The sequence below is a fragment of the Dreissena polymorpha genome, chromosome 2 (assembly GCF_020536995.1).
Source record: "Dreissena polymorpha isolate Duluth1 chromosome 2, UMN_Dpol_1.0, whole genome shotgun sequence".
In the NCBI taxonomy this organism is placed as follows: Eukaryota; Metazoa; Mollusca; class Bivalvia; order Myida; family Dreissenidae; genus Dreissena; species Dreissena polymorpha.
In genome coordinates, this window is record NC_068356.1 from 131,275,579 (window position 1) to 131,290,295 (window position 14,717).

Sequence of the window (14,717 nt, forward strand, 5' to 3'; positions counted from 1 at the left end):
TGGAAAGTGTTGCTGTATTTTGTGTTGTATAAAAACATGAACATCACGTCAGGTGATTTACACGTGTGCAGTGGAAAAAAACACACGCCCCGATTAGACGTTATTTCATCACATTTTAAAATAGAAACAAATGTCAAAATTTATTTGACACTTAAGAAAAATGGCGAATGTTTGTATTTCTCGAAACTCATGAGAACTTTTATCATAAATATTTACCAGAATTTGCTTTACAACTGGAATATACAGGATAATCGGGTAATGAGTAGCACTGGAAAAATAACAAGGGCTGTTTGTAAAACATGCATGCCCCCCATATGGGCTGTCAGTTGTAGTGGCAGCCATTGTGTGAATACGTTTTTTGTCACTGTGACCTTGACCTTTGACCTAGTGACCTGAAAATCAATAGGGGTCATCTGCCAGTCATGATCAATGTACCTATGAAGTTTCATGATCCTAGGCCTAATTATTCTTGAGTTATCATCAGGAAACCATTTTACTGTTTCAAGTCACTATGACCTTGACCTTTGACCTAGTGACCTGAAAATCAATAGGGGTCATCTGCGAGTCATGATCAATGTACCTATGAAGTTTCATGATCCTAGGCGTAAGCATTCTTGAGTTATCATCCGGAAACCATTTTACTATTTCGAGTCACTGTGACCTTGACCTTTGACCTAGTGACCTGAAAATCAATAGGGGTCATCTGCCAGTCATGATCAATGTACCTATGAAGTTTCATGATCCTAGGCCTAAGCATTCTTGAGTAATTTCGGAAACCATTTTCCTATTTCGAGTCACTGTGACCTTGACCTTGTGACCTGAAAATCAATAGGGGTCATCTGCCAGTCATGATCAATGTACCTATGAAGTTTCTTGATCCTAGGCCTAAGCGTTCTTGAGTTATCATCCAGAAACCATCTGGTGGACTGACCGACGGACGGACAGACAGACCTACAGACGGACCGACAGACTGACGGACGGACCGACCGACATGTGCAAAACAATATACCCCCTCTTCTTCGAAGGGGGGCATAATAAGTATGCAGTAATAGATACATTAAATTAATTATAATTTTAAATATTATTATAATTGTTCTTTTAACTTTTGTTGGCTAACTAATCATTTTTAAAAGATTTTGTATTTTATGATGCGCATCGACTCGGCGTCATATCGCGTATCGGGGCTTGCCTCAGCGGACAGATGCGAAGCATCGCGGCGAAATGCGACGTGCCTCCGTATACTGACCCAGCTTCAACGGCTGACTCGGCATCGACTCGTAGCGCCTTGACTCCGCAGATCGCGAAATATGTTTGTTCCGTATTGGCTGTACTGTATTATTTAAATTATTTAATTTCTATTCAATCTCTGGTAATATACATATGCAGCGGACTGGAACAATTAAAAAAACATTCAAAGAGGATCACTGATTAAGGAACATCCCTGTGAAATTTCCTTAATAACATGTGCACAATGGTTTAGTATACAATGTAATTTGAATGAAAAGTTTAAGACAAGTGACGACAGACAACTGACAACGGACGACAGACAAAAAAATGCCCAAAACGCTCATCTGCCCTCTACAGTTTATGTTACATTTTGCATCTTAATTCTGCATATGTATTTTTTTTGGAGAATGAGCTGATCTTGTTAGTTGTTTGGGTGTTTGAAAAATAAGTTTCTTTGCAGATTTGTTTTCCCTAAGATTTGCGGTACAATACATAGATGACACAAAATGTGTTCTCACTTTACATGTAGCATTGCATGGATGCTTTTAAACAAGTTTTCAAATAACTGCATATCAGTGACATACAATATTGAGTATGTGATCTTACAAAAACATACTATGAAAATTAACTAATACAAAATAGTTGATTAAATATCCATATAATAATTAAAATGCATATAAAAATAAATTTATTCAACCCTAGTTATTATTTTACATTGTTGTAATTGGAGAGATCCTGAGAAGGATCCCTAAGGATCAAGCATTGGACCTCTGATTGCAAGGCGTGCACCATACTTATTCTTTACGCCATTGGGGAAATATCAATCTTGGTACATGTTAAGCTCTCCCCAGCTCATTTAATGGGTGATATGCGGTTATGCAAATTTCACATTTGAACTGCAAACTTGTAAAGTTTGGCCTTGTGGAATATGGACTAAAGATCAATGATACAAATCTGATTGATTTTTCACTTGATTAGTAATCAATGCATAGGTGGAAAGATTAATGACTTGACATTGAATAACAAATCCCATGGTTTGCATATCTAAGGTAAAGAAGACCATGAGCAGAAAATAAATCATGTTTATTCTTTTTTTAATGAGAAATAGCACTAAGATATATAAAAACTCATGGTTATCGTTCCAATACATCCATGATGCTACTGACCAAATACTGTACTGGAATGTGCCACTATAATTAAGCATGTGTTCACATGGACACATATTTATGGTATGATAAGACATATATAGCACTTTTAAAGTACCCTTAAAGCTTTAAATCAACTCTGTATTGTTTAAGTATCTTTCAAGCCATATCTCATCTCTGTATTGAAAGTATAATCAAATCCCACAAAACAGTCTTAAGTTAATTTATCTCAACTCCAAACATTGTCAAGACACATAAAACAAATGTGTTGGATTGAGATTAAGACCTTTTTGAAGGCTAGACTGTACAAACATCAGGTTACAAGCAGTCTAATGTAATAGTACTGTTGTATCTGAATCTTTATAGACATACATAAAAAGGCACAAGCACACAAGTTTGCAATATATCATTTTTATGGAGTCACCTTATATTTAAGGTGTCTCGACAATAAATAATTTAATCTTCATAAAAATGTAAAAGTTGATTTCAGGTCAGCAAACACTGTGTGCTGTTTTGCTAACATTTAAAGGGGCCTTAATATTTCACAGATTTTGGCATGTATTAAAGTTTGTCATTAAATGCTTTATATTAAAAATTTGATTATGTAACAATGGATCTTTAAAAGCTCCAGTAAAAAAGCAAGAATGCAATTTAAAAGAAGTAACCCTCAACTAGGCTCAAACCACTGACCCCTGGAGTAAAAGTCTATCGCTTAGACGACTCGGCCATTCGTGCTCATTTAATGAGTGATGTATTTTATCCTTGCTATAAGCAAATCTCATAGTATTACAATACATAACCACAACAACAGAACTCTCCAAATTATTCAATCGTTTCGCGTTGCAACGCTTTATAATTTTCAGGTTTTTAAAAGATGCATATAATGGATATTTTAGAGCATGGTTAATGTTCACTATTATTGTTTTCTCTCAAATATCATAAATACAACGAAAATTTGCGAATCTGACCCAATTTTTTTATAATTTTGTCAATTTACCAAAACGTGAAACGGACCTTTAAAAAGTAACAATAGTAATAACAATACTATGGAAATGAGGACTTTTAACATATTGATGTCAACTTATGTTACATGCACTCTTAAAGTAAGCTTAAATATCAATCTGCAGAAAACTATTATCAACCAAATATTGAGTCTTTTGCTAACATATTACTGACGCAGAAAACAGATATCAACCCAATATTGAGTTTTTTGCTAACATATTACTGACATCTAGTATAGCCTTTTCATCCCAACCTTCCAAAATACAACAACAACAAAGTTCTGTACATGAATTGCACTATTGGCAAGAGAAATAAATCAAAGCGCTGAAGGCACTATAGGTGTTAGCTGTTGTATAAGTTTAGACGCAACTCAGTTAAAAAAATTATGTTATAGCTTTTTATATTGCAAGTTTTAAATGAACACAACCCATTCAAATTTATAAAGAGTGTTTCTTAAAGCACAGGTCCAGATGTGTTTTTTTTAAATCATTAATACAAAATATAATTTAAGCTTCATTTTGGGAAAACAGGGCTTAATGCATATGCATTAATTGTCATCCCAGTACCAGAGACTCTCTTTCAATAAAAAACATTATAAAATCAGAAATGTTGTCCTTGATTAGCTTGTGCGCATTGCACAGGCTAATCAGTGTGCACAGGCTAATCTTATTTGACATGCATTAAGCCTCGTTTTCCCTGAAAGCAGCCAATATGTACAGATTTCAATGATAAACACTAGACTGGCCAATGTGGTCTTACAAGCTGTTAAACACTATAAGTCATATACACCCACTGCAGTGTAACAGTGGTGCATTATAAACAGGCAGATGTGGTGGTTATCTTTCCTAGCAGACACTTCTAGCATTTGTCATATGCATAATTTTACTGCAAAAGGCAGTGGTTGTCTTTCCATAGCCTAGTTGAGCAGTTAAGCGCATACTGATTTGCAAAACTTGCTCTGTAACATTAGTGTGAGCTAACGCTCAGGCCAAACATAAAAAATAGTCTTGGTTCAGGGAACCCGACCGACCCTATTTTTTGCCCCCGACCCTAACGATTTTTTTGGTCCGCCGAAAAAAATCTGATGGCAATGTTTTTCGCCGTTACGGTACGGTACGAGTTTTACCTATAGGGCATTGTTTTGTTTCATTGACATTTATTCTATTCAATAAATGCTTTAATCAACATGCCTTTAGTCTTTACTTTTCAAAGAATATTAATTAGTACAGCAATTTACAGACAAAGACAAAAGTTTTTTCTGTTACAAAATCTGCATCCGAATTTTATGTCCGAAATTTACGCAACTGCGGAAAGCATCTGAGTCGTTCAGAACTGTTTTTTTTTTTCATTTACATTTATTCTAGTCAAACAATGCTTTAATCAAAATGCAGTCTTTAGTTTTCAAAGAAGATTTTGTTTCATTTACATTTATTCTAGTCAAACAATGCTTTAATCAAAATGCAGTCTTTAGTTTTCAAAGAATATTTATTTGTACATTAATTTACAGATAAAAACAAAAGTTTTTGTTACAAAATCTCCATCTGAATTTTATGTCCGAAATTTACGCAATAGCAGAAAGCATCTGAATCGTTCATTAGTAGAGAGGATGTCGAAGTCCAAAATTGTATTTCATAAACATTATACAATGTTACAGCATAATAAATAATAGTGACATGGAGAAGTACAAAGTCAACAGAACATACAAACTATTTAGCATCACATTTCAAACTATAATGACAAAAGTGAAACATTATACATAAAGTATTTGTAAATGAAGTGAGGTTGATTCATTCTAGTGGAAAAAAAGTATATAAATGGTGTCTTTAAAATTAATAATTAATCAGTGCCTATTCTCAATTTCTCGGCATTATATATAAAGTTGGCAATATATATAAGCTGGTACTACATGTTGATTCTAGAAGCAATTCAAATTTATTTAGGGTAGGCCAGTGACAGTAATAAGGTTTAAAATATTTCATTCTGAGCTTCTTATACATTGGGCAAACAAGTAAAAAATGGTATTCTGTTGCAATTTGATGCATGTTACAGGATCGACAGGTTCGTTCATTCACAAGCATGTTAGTATATCTGCTGGTTTCAATAGCAAGTTTATGCGAGGATGTTCTGAATCTAGCCAGAGAAAATCTATATTTCTTTTCATGAATTTTTTGCAAATATGGCTCTTATTTGAGTTCTTGTTTAACAAGAGAATAATATTTTAATTTAGAAGATGAATTTACCTCGAACAGCCAGGTTTGGCGATAACTATCTATAATTTTCGCCTTTTAACAATTTCAAGGGTGGTTAAATCTAAATTTTCTGTGTTCCCAATATCACCAAAAGGCAAAAGGTGCATAAAGAGCTAGAAATGATGAAATGATGAATAATATACAGCAACTAAACACCACACGTGCAATGTTAATCATTTGGTCAGTGTTTAAACAATCATGGATGCATTAACTGACTCTTTTTCACCCTGAAATCAGTCGACTGGTAAAAAAAAGAAAAAAAAGAAAAAACCTACCTACCCTCCTACATTGTTCTGGCCATGTTCCCTGAACCAAGAATATTTTTTTTGGCCTCACACTAAAAATTGCTCATGAAATGTATAATTTGCAAAGGTTTTATTTCGTTGCTGTTTCAACTGATAAAAAAACACATTAAATGCAAGTTAAGATAATCTTGGATAACCATTTAATGTGACCAAGCCATTACTGTTACAGAAAAAAAGATGCAGGCCTACTGCCACCTCAGTGCTCCAGCTAGAATTTTAGAGGGGCAGGGTGGTTTTTGTTAAAAGGGTTATTACCCAATGTAGTAACAATATCCCTGTGACATATTTGCAACATATCATTTATGATTTATGATATTTATCTATATTTAATTTGATAAAAATGTATTTTCAGTGTTTCTCTAATTAATCAAACTAGCTTAACTGTAGACATTCAATTAATTTTTGAAACTTATAACAATATGATTAGAGTACTGCACCTATACAACCCATGTTGTCACATTCTTTCTATCATTCAGACCATTGCTAAGGTGCATGTCACACTTAAGCCTGTTAGACTGACATCATGCAATTCTGTTTTGGGTTAATCAAATTACCAGGCTTTCATAAAGATTGATTGCCCAAAAAACCATCTGGATTAGCATATTTAATGCCCATTGAATTACATGTTTTGTTAGGGTGAAATTTTAATACATGCATGTCTTAAAAAAGCAAATGTTTTCATACTGAATTAAAAGCGATTAAGAGATTCATTTATATAATCTGATCCACATCAATGCTTTTTTCTCACCATTATGGGAATATGATCTAAACTTGTGAAATTGGGAATTTGAGCATCAATTTACTTTGAATTGTGGAAAATATTATTGATGCATCACTTTTGAATTATAATTATAACTAACATAAGACAGAAACAAGAGCACGGCATAACAGGTGCCACGCTTGGCTGCGAAAGCTTGTCAGAATTTTTTTTTTTTTTTAAGAGGTCACAGTGACTTTGACCTTTGACCTAGTGACCCAACAAGAGATGTGTTCGTTAGAAACACAATGCCCCCTACTGCGCCGCATTGATTTTTTTCCTATTTATCATTTGGCAGGTATAGAAATCATCTCCCTTTATAGGTTGTTACTTCCCTTGAATTTTGTCCAATCTAACCAGGGGGGGGGGGGGGGGGGAGAGGGGGGGGGGGGGGGTCTTACAGTCAATTATGACCATGTCAGACATCACTGACAACCAAGGCCTGTGGTTTAAAAGAGATCATAGCCAGAGTTGATCATTTATCTATGGACATAAGTCCACAGGTATTTAATGAACACCAAAGAAATTTTGATTACATCATTTTTTTAAAAACTTTGACAAATCAATCATTTGGGTTATAAATAATCAAAATAATAAATCTGTACAGTAACTGTGAAAAGAACTTCAATTCTTGGTAAGGAAATATATAATATGAGATTTATAATTATATAAATTACTTCCCTTGAAAATAATTGTCTGTAACAAATCTCTATTTTTAGTAGCAAATAATTAAAAGCCACTACCGTGACTATAGACCACTCAAAATGTGCAGCTTCATGAGTTACACATGCATGCCAAATATATAAGGTGGCTATGTTCAATATTGAATAATTTTCTCCCTTTTTAAAGCTTATTACTTCCCTTATATCTGTATTTTTTACCGTAGACCGTAAAGGATGACCTTGACCTTTAACCACAATGTGTTTGTCAGAAACACAATGCCGTCTACTGCACCGCTTTGATTTATTTAACAAAAATATATACGTGGGCAGGTCAGATAACTATGTCCATTTAAAGCTTATTACTTCCCTTGACTTTGTTTTTTGCACCCTAGACCTTGAAGGATGATGTTCACCTTGAAATTTTACCACTCAAAATGTGCAGCTCCATGAGATACACATGCATGCCAAATATCAAGGTGCTATCTTCAATATTTAAAAAGTTATGGCCAATGTTAAGGTTTTAGCACGACGCCTATGGCGGACGGCAGACGACGAGCTGGCTATGACAATAGCTCGGGTTTTCTCCAAAAACAGCCTCGCTAAAAACTAAACATAAATATATAAGTTACATAGATGTTACAACTTCAAACTCTTTCTATATTTAACAACTAATTGTGTCAAAACATCTCAAAGTCAAACCATCAACTGGGAGTTCTGGGACTTGTTTTGGGCATTAAACATACTTTTTCTATTTAGACAAAAAAAGCGGTGTAAAATCAGCTTTAACAAAAGGTGTGTTTGTGAAACACAATAACCTCAGCTGCACTTTGAAGCTGCACTGCAGCTATTCTGGAGAATATTGTTAAGTCAAAGGCCCATAGTATTAAAATATGTTTCTGTGGTGTTTAAACACTGATCTTTTTCCCGTATGTTAAAAATTACATGCAATTCAGTCACATGTATGAGAAACTATTTTCTGAAGTACATTCACTCATTAAAAGGCCAAAAGAATCTTACTTTAATATCTCTGCTCAAAAGGTAAATGATTCTTTACTCATATCTTAGGTATACGTATTTACTTATATTAAGATCTATTGTTTTTATTTAAAAAAAAATACCTCCACATGCTGCATTGACACAGAATATTTTGCATGCTGTCTTCACAAAAAACAGCTGACACCATTCTCAATGTTTAAAATGCACTAAGTGACCCTGTGACCTAGTTTTTGACCCGGGATGGCCCATGTTCGAACTTGGCCTAGACATCATCTAGGTACAACTTCAGACCAAGTTTGGTAAAGCTTGGATAAAAACTACTTGAATTAGAGAGCGGACACAATGCTCGATGTTTAAAACACACTAAGTGACCCCATGACCTAGTTTTTTACCAGGCATGACCCATATTCAAACTTGACCTAGACATCATCTAGATAAAACATCTGAACAAGTTTGGTGAAGATCGGATGAAAAAAACTTGAATTAGAGAGCGGACACTGAATACGGACCGACAGACAGACTGGCAGACCGACAGACAGACAAGCTCACTCCTATACACCCCCCTAAACTTCGTTTGTGGGGGTATAAAAATATTTTATGCACATCTGTAATATTTGGAAATATTGCAGCCAAAATTTTCACTCTTTGATACATATGAATCTTTTATCATAGGTTATTTAGTGCATGAATTAAGAATACGACTATCACAATAATTACAGTGTTTCTTAAGAAACTGATATATAATTAAACACATGGTTAACATATCATATTATAAAAAGTTTCACCACAGACAGAGAACCGTAATGAGGTATATATAGATGGGTCTGTTACCATAGTTACAATTTTACAATGGCAATCATAAATGACAATGGACATTTACATAAACAAATATAATTGCCAATATAATTTATACCAACTGCCTAAAATATCAAGTCATACAATAATTATAACATTGGTAACATTAATTTAAGTATTGATTTTATTCTTTTAAACGGAAAAGATCGGTTTGGCATAATTGCTCATATTGTATCAGCTTTTCGATATTGCATATATATTATTTAAATAGGAAACTTTTGATGATAAAATAAACTCAAAGTTTCATATTTAAATCCCTTTACACATTTGAGACAAAGATTCTACCAATCAAATTTTACCATGACTGTCTGATTTTGTAACTGTTGCTTCATAAGTTTAGTATAGTTAAAAAAAATTAACATTGTTTAATTCTTGTTTTTTTGTGTGTACTTTGAACCTAAACCGTACAAGATTTCCATTTGCTTCACATATGCTCACACCACTAACCCAATAATCTGTTATGACCAGAGCTCTATATATGATTCACTGGCAGCAGTAAAAGTAATCTTTGTCGATGGGAATTTTGTAGCCATAATACTGTTAAGGTGCAAAACTGTATAACAATTAGCCAGCACAAGAGATCAATTACATGTTGATTTCCTTGTGAACCATATTTAAGAATTGTTCTATTTACGTAATTGAAGAAACAAATGGAAAATAAATGCCAACTGGAAATTGCAACTTGCAGGTTTTTTTTTAAATAAATAGTGTTGTCTTTAAGGATTAGGTAAACACATATATGTGATTTCAGAGATCATAGACACAAAGGAATATCATCAATGGAGTTAAATGTATAAATTATCAAGAAGATCTCCTTTCAAAGGCAAAATAAAATCAAACAATATAAGAAGAAAGGATTTCAATTGTGTAATTGTGTGGCACTACCAACAAAATAGAGATATCAGTGCAAAGGTGTATAGAAATTAAGAGACATAAATTGTTTGTCCAATGGATTTTCAAAGTGGACAGTTATGAAGTTTTATTTCGAAACACACTAAAATTGTATATGTTATTATAAGTTCTATTTGTTGATCTAAGTATATAATTACATTGGAATTACCTAGATAATTTAATGGTACGTATTGATGTTTGTTTTATTTTGGTACATATAATTTGTATTATTTTGGTACATGTAATTTGTATTATTTTGGTACATATAATTTGTATTATTTTGGTACATGTAATTTGTATTATTTTGGTACATATAATTTCTATTATTTTGGTACATATAATTTGTATTATTTTGGTACATGTAATTTGTATTATTTTGGTACATATAATTTGTATTATTTTGGTACATGTAATTTGCTGAACTAACAATTAATACAAAATAATAGGTCTAGATTAATGTCATAGATTTGATAACGACACTTGTACAAAAAGTTGCATGGAAATATCTACTTTTAAAAATTCTTTTTACATAAAAGGAGGTTATAATAACACTTTAATATGATGAATCTTTTCTTTTCTTCAACTATTTACGTAACAATACCATATTTTATGTATACTTTTTTTCTACCACTGTAATAAGTTGCTTGTTAAATCTTTATGCATTTAAAATGCCTAATAACACTTCATTTTCTGATTCTTGTACAACATATGCCAAATAACTTGCATGATCAGAACAGATTCTGTAAGACCTTAGGTTTTAATTTGATTAATTGGGTAATGTTACAGTGAGATTAGAACAAAACATTAATTACTGGGCCAGTAATCCTGACAAGTAATACGCAAATTAATTAAAAATACTTGTTTACAAAACAAATTATTATATCTATTAATCTGCAAATTAAAAAAGATTGTTTATACAGATGTACAGATGTTGAAGTTCTGTTTTCTGGCAAAATAGCAACATGCTATTTTCTTCTAAAGAACATTATTTGCCATGTGATAAAACTCTAATACTATTTTACAGGTGTTTCATGACAAACAATTATTCAATTTTTTTTGAACTCAGATCAGTATCTTTAGATATATAAATATTCTGTCATGATAAAATGTGATGGCCATATCTCAGGAATTTACTTAATGGAAATGTTTATTTATATTTACAACTAATTGACTTGATCCTATCATAAACATAGTGTCAATAGCTAGATAGGTTTAGAATATCTTATCAAAGGAACTCCAATAATTTCAACCATTCAGTCAATCAGTCCAATATTTGACATAGAAAGGCTGACATAAACAGATAATACAACACAACCCTTTCAAGTGAAATCCATACACTGTCTAAACATACTTTAAAGAATTCTTTTTCAATTTTGAATTGTTTGAGATGCTTTAATAAAAAATGCATGTAACAATAAACTGGGTATGACAGATTGTTGTGTGTTAACAGATGAGAAAGACATTTTATAATTAATATTTAAAAGGCCTAAAAACATTATGCATTTGAACTAAGAATTTTGCAGTCCAGAACTTGTTTGAGCGAGTTGTTTATTGCTATTTTAAAAATAGTGTTTTTCATCAGTATCAAAAGAACCTATTTGTTTATTCTGTTAGGCTTGTTCTAATTGTTTTTGCTTGCTGATATCAACAAGACAGAGGAATCAAATATCAAATTAATGTCATGCAGGAAACAAAAAGCAGTCAAAAAGGTGCTTACAAATTCAAATGAGATCTACAAAATGTCAGAATCGGCAGATCAAAAACAAAATGGCTATTTGGGTATGCTTGTCACAAATATGACTACAATTTAGACCACTTCTTCCTAGGTTCACTCAACAATCATGCCCTTGATTGTGGACCCCATATCAGCTGTCAAACTAAATAGGCTATGCTATTTGCAATGTGCTAGACAGTGCACGTGGCTTCCCTACAACACCTCAAACTTAACCCGTTGCATGCTGGAAAATTTGTTGTCTGCTAAAATGTCGTCTGCTGCATTTCAAAAATTAGCATTTTCTTTGATTTTTTTTCCAAAGAATACTATCAGAATAGCAAACAGTTTGGATCCTGATGAGACGCCACGTTCTGTGGCGTCTCATCTGGATCCAAACTGTTTGCAAAGACCTTTAAAATTCAGTTCCAGTGCTGAAAGGGTTAACTTCTCCCAACCTATGTTTGAAAACCCAAAGGTTAGACATAACACTTCACAATATTTAGACTACCGTATATGTCCTTATTGACGCTCATGGCCTAATAGACGCGAAGGCTGTCTTATCTGGGGTTGATCGGAATTTATCGGAACCATAAGATAAGATTTATGTAGCCCATAATCCATTAAAGAGTGACACATAACATCTGAAAACATCGTTTCTACGGCCATTTTGTTTGCAACACGGTGACACCGTAATTTGCTGAGATCGGGATAAAGGTGCGCAGTTCGCTATTTTCTAATTAACACGAAAAAGTGTGCATCATTTCCGTAATTCGATGCACACCATTTTGCAATTCAATGCCTGTTGTTTAAATCTTATATTAGATAAACTACTCTATACAAATAATTTGTTTGCTCTTCGACTTATGAGATCGTTCATGAAAAAAATCGAAGTATATCGATACCCGCGTCGTTGCGGTATTGATTGTTTAAGTTTTTGTTGTCATGAAAACTCGTTGATTTACAACGCAAAACATCTTATTTGAACTGACGCAAATTAATTTAATCATATTTCTCAGCTTCGCATTTGCTTTATTTTGATAATTTAATCCAAAGTTAAATGTTAGCAAGTGTTTTTTACTGGAATTGTAAACAAAGAGTTAGGTAAAGTCTTCCGAAAATTTGCACTCTGTGTAAATTGATAGTTTGACGTCATCAAAGTAAAGCCGCTTCCTGTCTGAAGCAATAAAGCGACAAATTTCTTGCAGACAAAATTTGCTTCCTTTGTCTAGCAATCAACATGCCGAACCAATCACATATTTGTTCCTCAATGGCAATCGTCAAATTTAATTATAGCACGTGCATAGCTCCGCCTTCGAATCTTTTGCAGAGAACGGAGGTGGAGTTTAACGGTAAATTGAGCAAGTTTTTTACGCAAGTTGAGTTCCGATTTGCCGAAATTACTCAGCCCTAAGCATTGAAACAACGAACATGTATCAATGATTTTCCGATCTCTGCGTAAATATGCTACCGTGCGAGTATACTACCTAGGTTACAAACCAACAAAAATCATAATTATTGTCGTCAGCACCGGTGACGATTTGTGTAAAATTGGACATTGCGATGTAATGGGTCTGCAGCTGACTATGTCATACGATTGGATTAAAGAATGTTGTGAGTGGCAGGTAATGAAAATGTTATAGATATAGACGGGTGTTTTATTTTTCTTAAATTAGAGACAAACAAGTGATATTTGTCTAATTGCCAGCGCTATCATAGTCTGTTTCCACATCCATATATATGTTGTCGATGTATATTCCTCGAGGACTGCATGCAACTTGGGTGCAAGGCAGCAGTGAGGGACGTTGTCATGAGTGGCACATGCGCTTTACGCCGATGACGCCAACTGTATGGTATTGAGCGTTCGAGTGTATTGTTTGTCACGCTATAAATACTTATCAACTAGACGCAGTGAAGGCGCAAAATACCGGGTCAAACTGGATTTAATGGTGAGCGTCTCTTATCGGGGAAATATTTAAGTCAATGAAAAATAAAATGGGATCCACGGACGATTTGCCTAAAATTGGACATTGCGATGTATACGCGGGTCTGAAGCAGACTTTGTCATACGATTGGATTAAACAATATTGTGAACGGCAGGTAATGAAAAAGTTACACTGTTCAAATATGAGGAATAGGTAATAGTGGTTCGAATTTAACGCACAGGGGTCTTAAAAAAACACGGGCAGTGCGCGTCAATAAGGACATATATGGTAATAATAACTGCTAATTACAGTGAAACCAATGGCATTTGTTAGTTGATTTGTGTGGGCCCTCTCAAACAAAAAATCAAATGTCCAACGAACATTTAACCCTTTCCCATAAAAAGCAAAGTGAAAATGGCTTTTGCAAACGCTGCATAAAACCAGAACAGGCTGTGTTTAACTCGCAGTCTGTTTAGGTTTTATGCTGTTTGCTGCTCATTAGCATCTAAGGTTGGAAATGAAACCTTCAAAACTTAGATTAAGTCAGAAAGGTTGTTAATAAAATTTTACTTTCTGAGGGACTACAAATGCGTAAAAATATGTATCTAAGTGGTAAAGGGTTATATCAGACATTACAAATTTAAGATTTAAAGAAAATTCCATATTACAAGAATCCACAAAATTTCATGTAAAAAAATATGAATTTAAAGTAGTAGGAATGTTCCAAAATTGCATACAAAGCAATACATTCCTAAGTAAGGAACAAATTCATCACTTGATTGCAAAATTATGAATATATTCCTTCTAACAATGATTATGTAAAAGGTTATTTTTATCATTTATATTAATTTGATAAATAAAAAAGCATGTGCATCGTGAAATTGCAATTGCAACCTAATGCAAATGTATCTTCTAACTCAGGGTTCAAAAATAGGTTGTGGGGATTGTTCTGTCAACACTGCTTTGCTTCTGATCTTCCTACTTTGTGACAA

General features: G+C 33.5%; 1 protein-coding gene across 1 annotated transcript in view; it reads right to left on the reverse strand.

The window, feature by feature from the left end:
- Nucleotides 1-14,717, reverse strand: part of LOC127869009 (probable ATP-dependent RNA helicase DDX46) — a 93,820-nt gene that overhangs the window by 28,228 nt on the left and 50,875 nt on the right. The window lies entirely within an intron of this gene.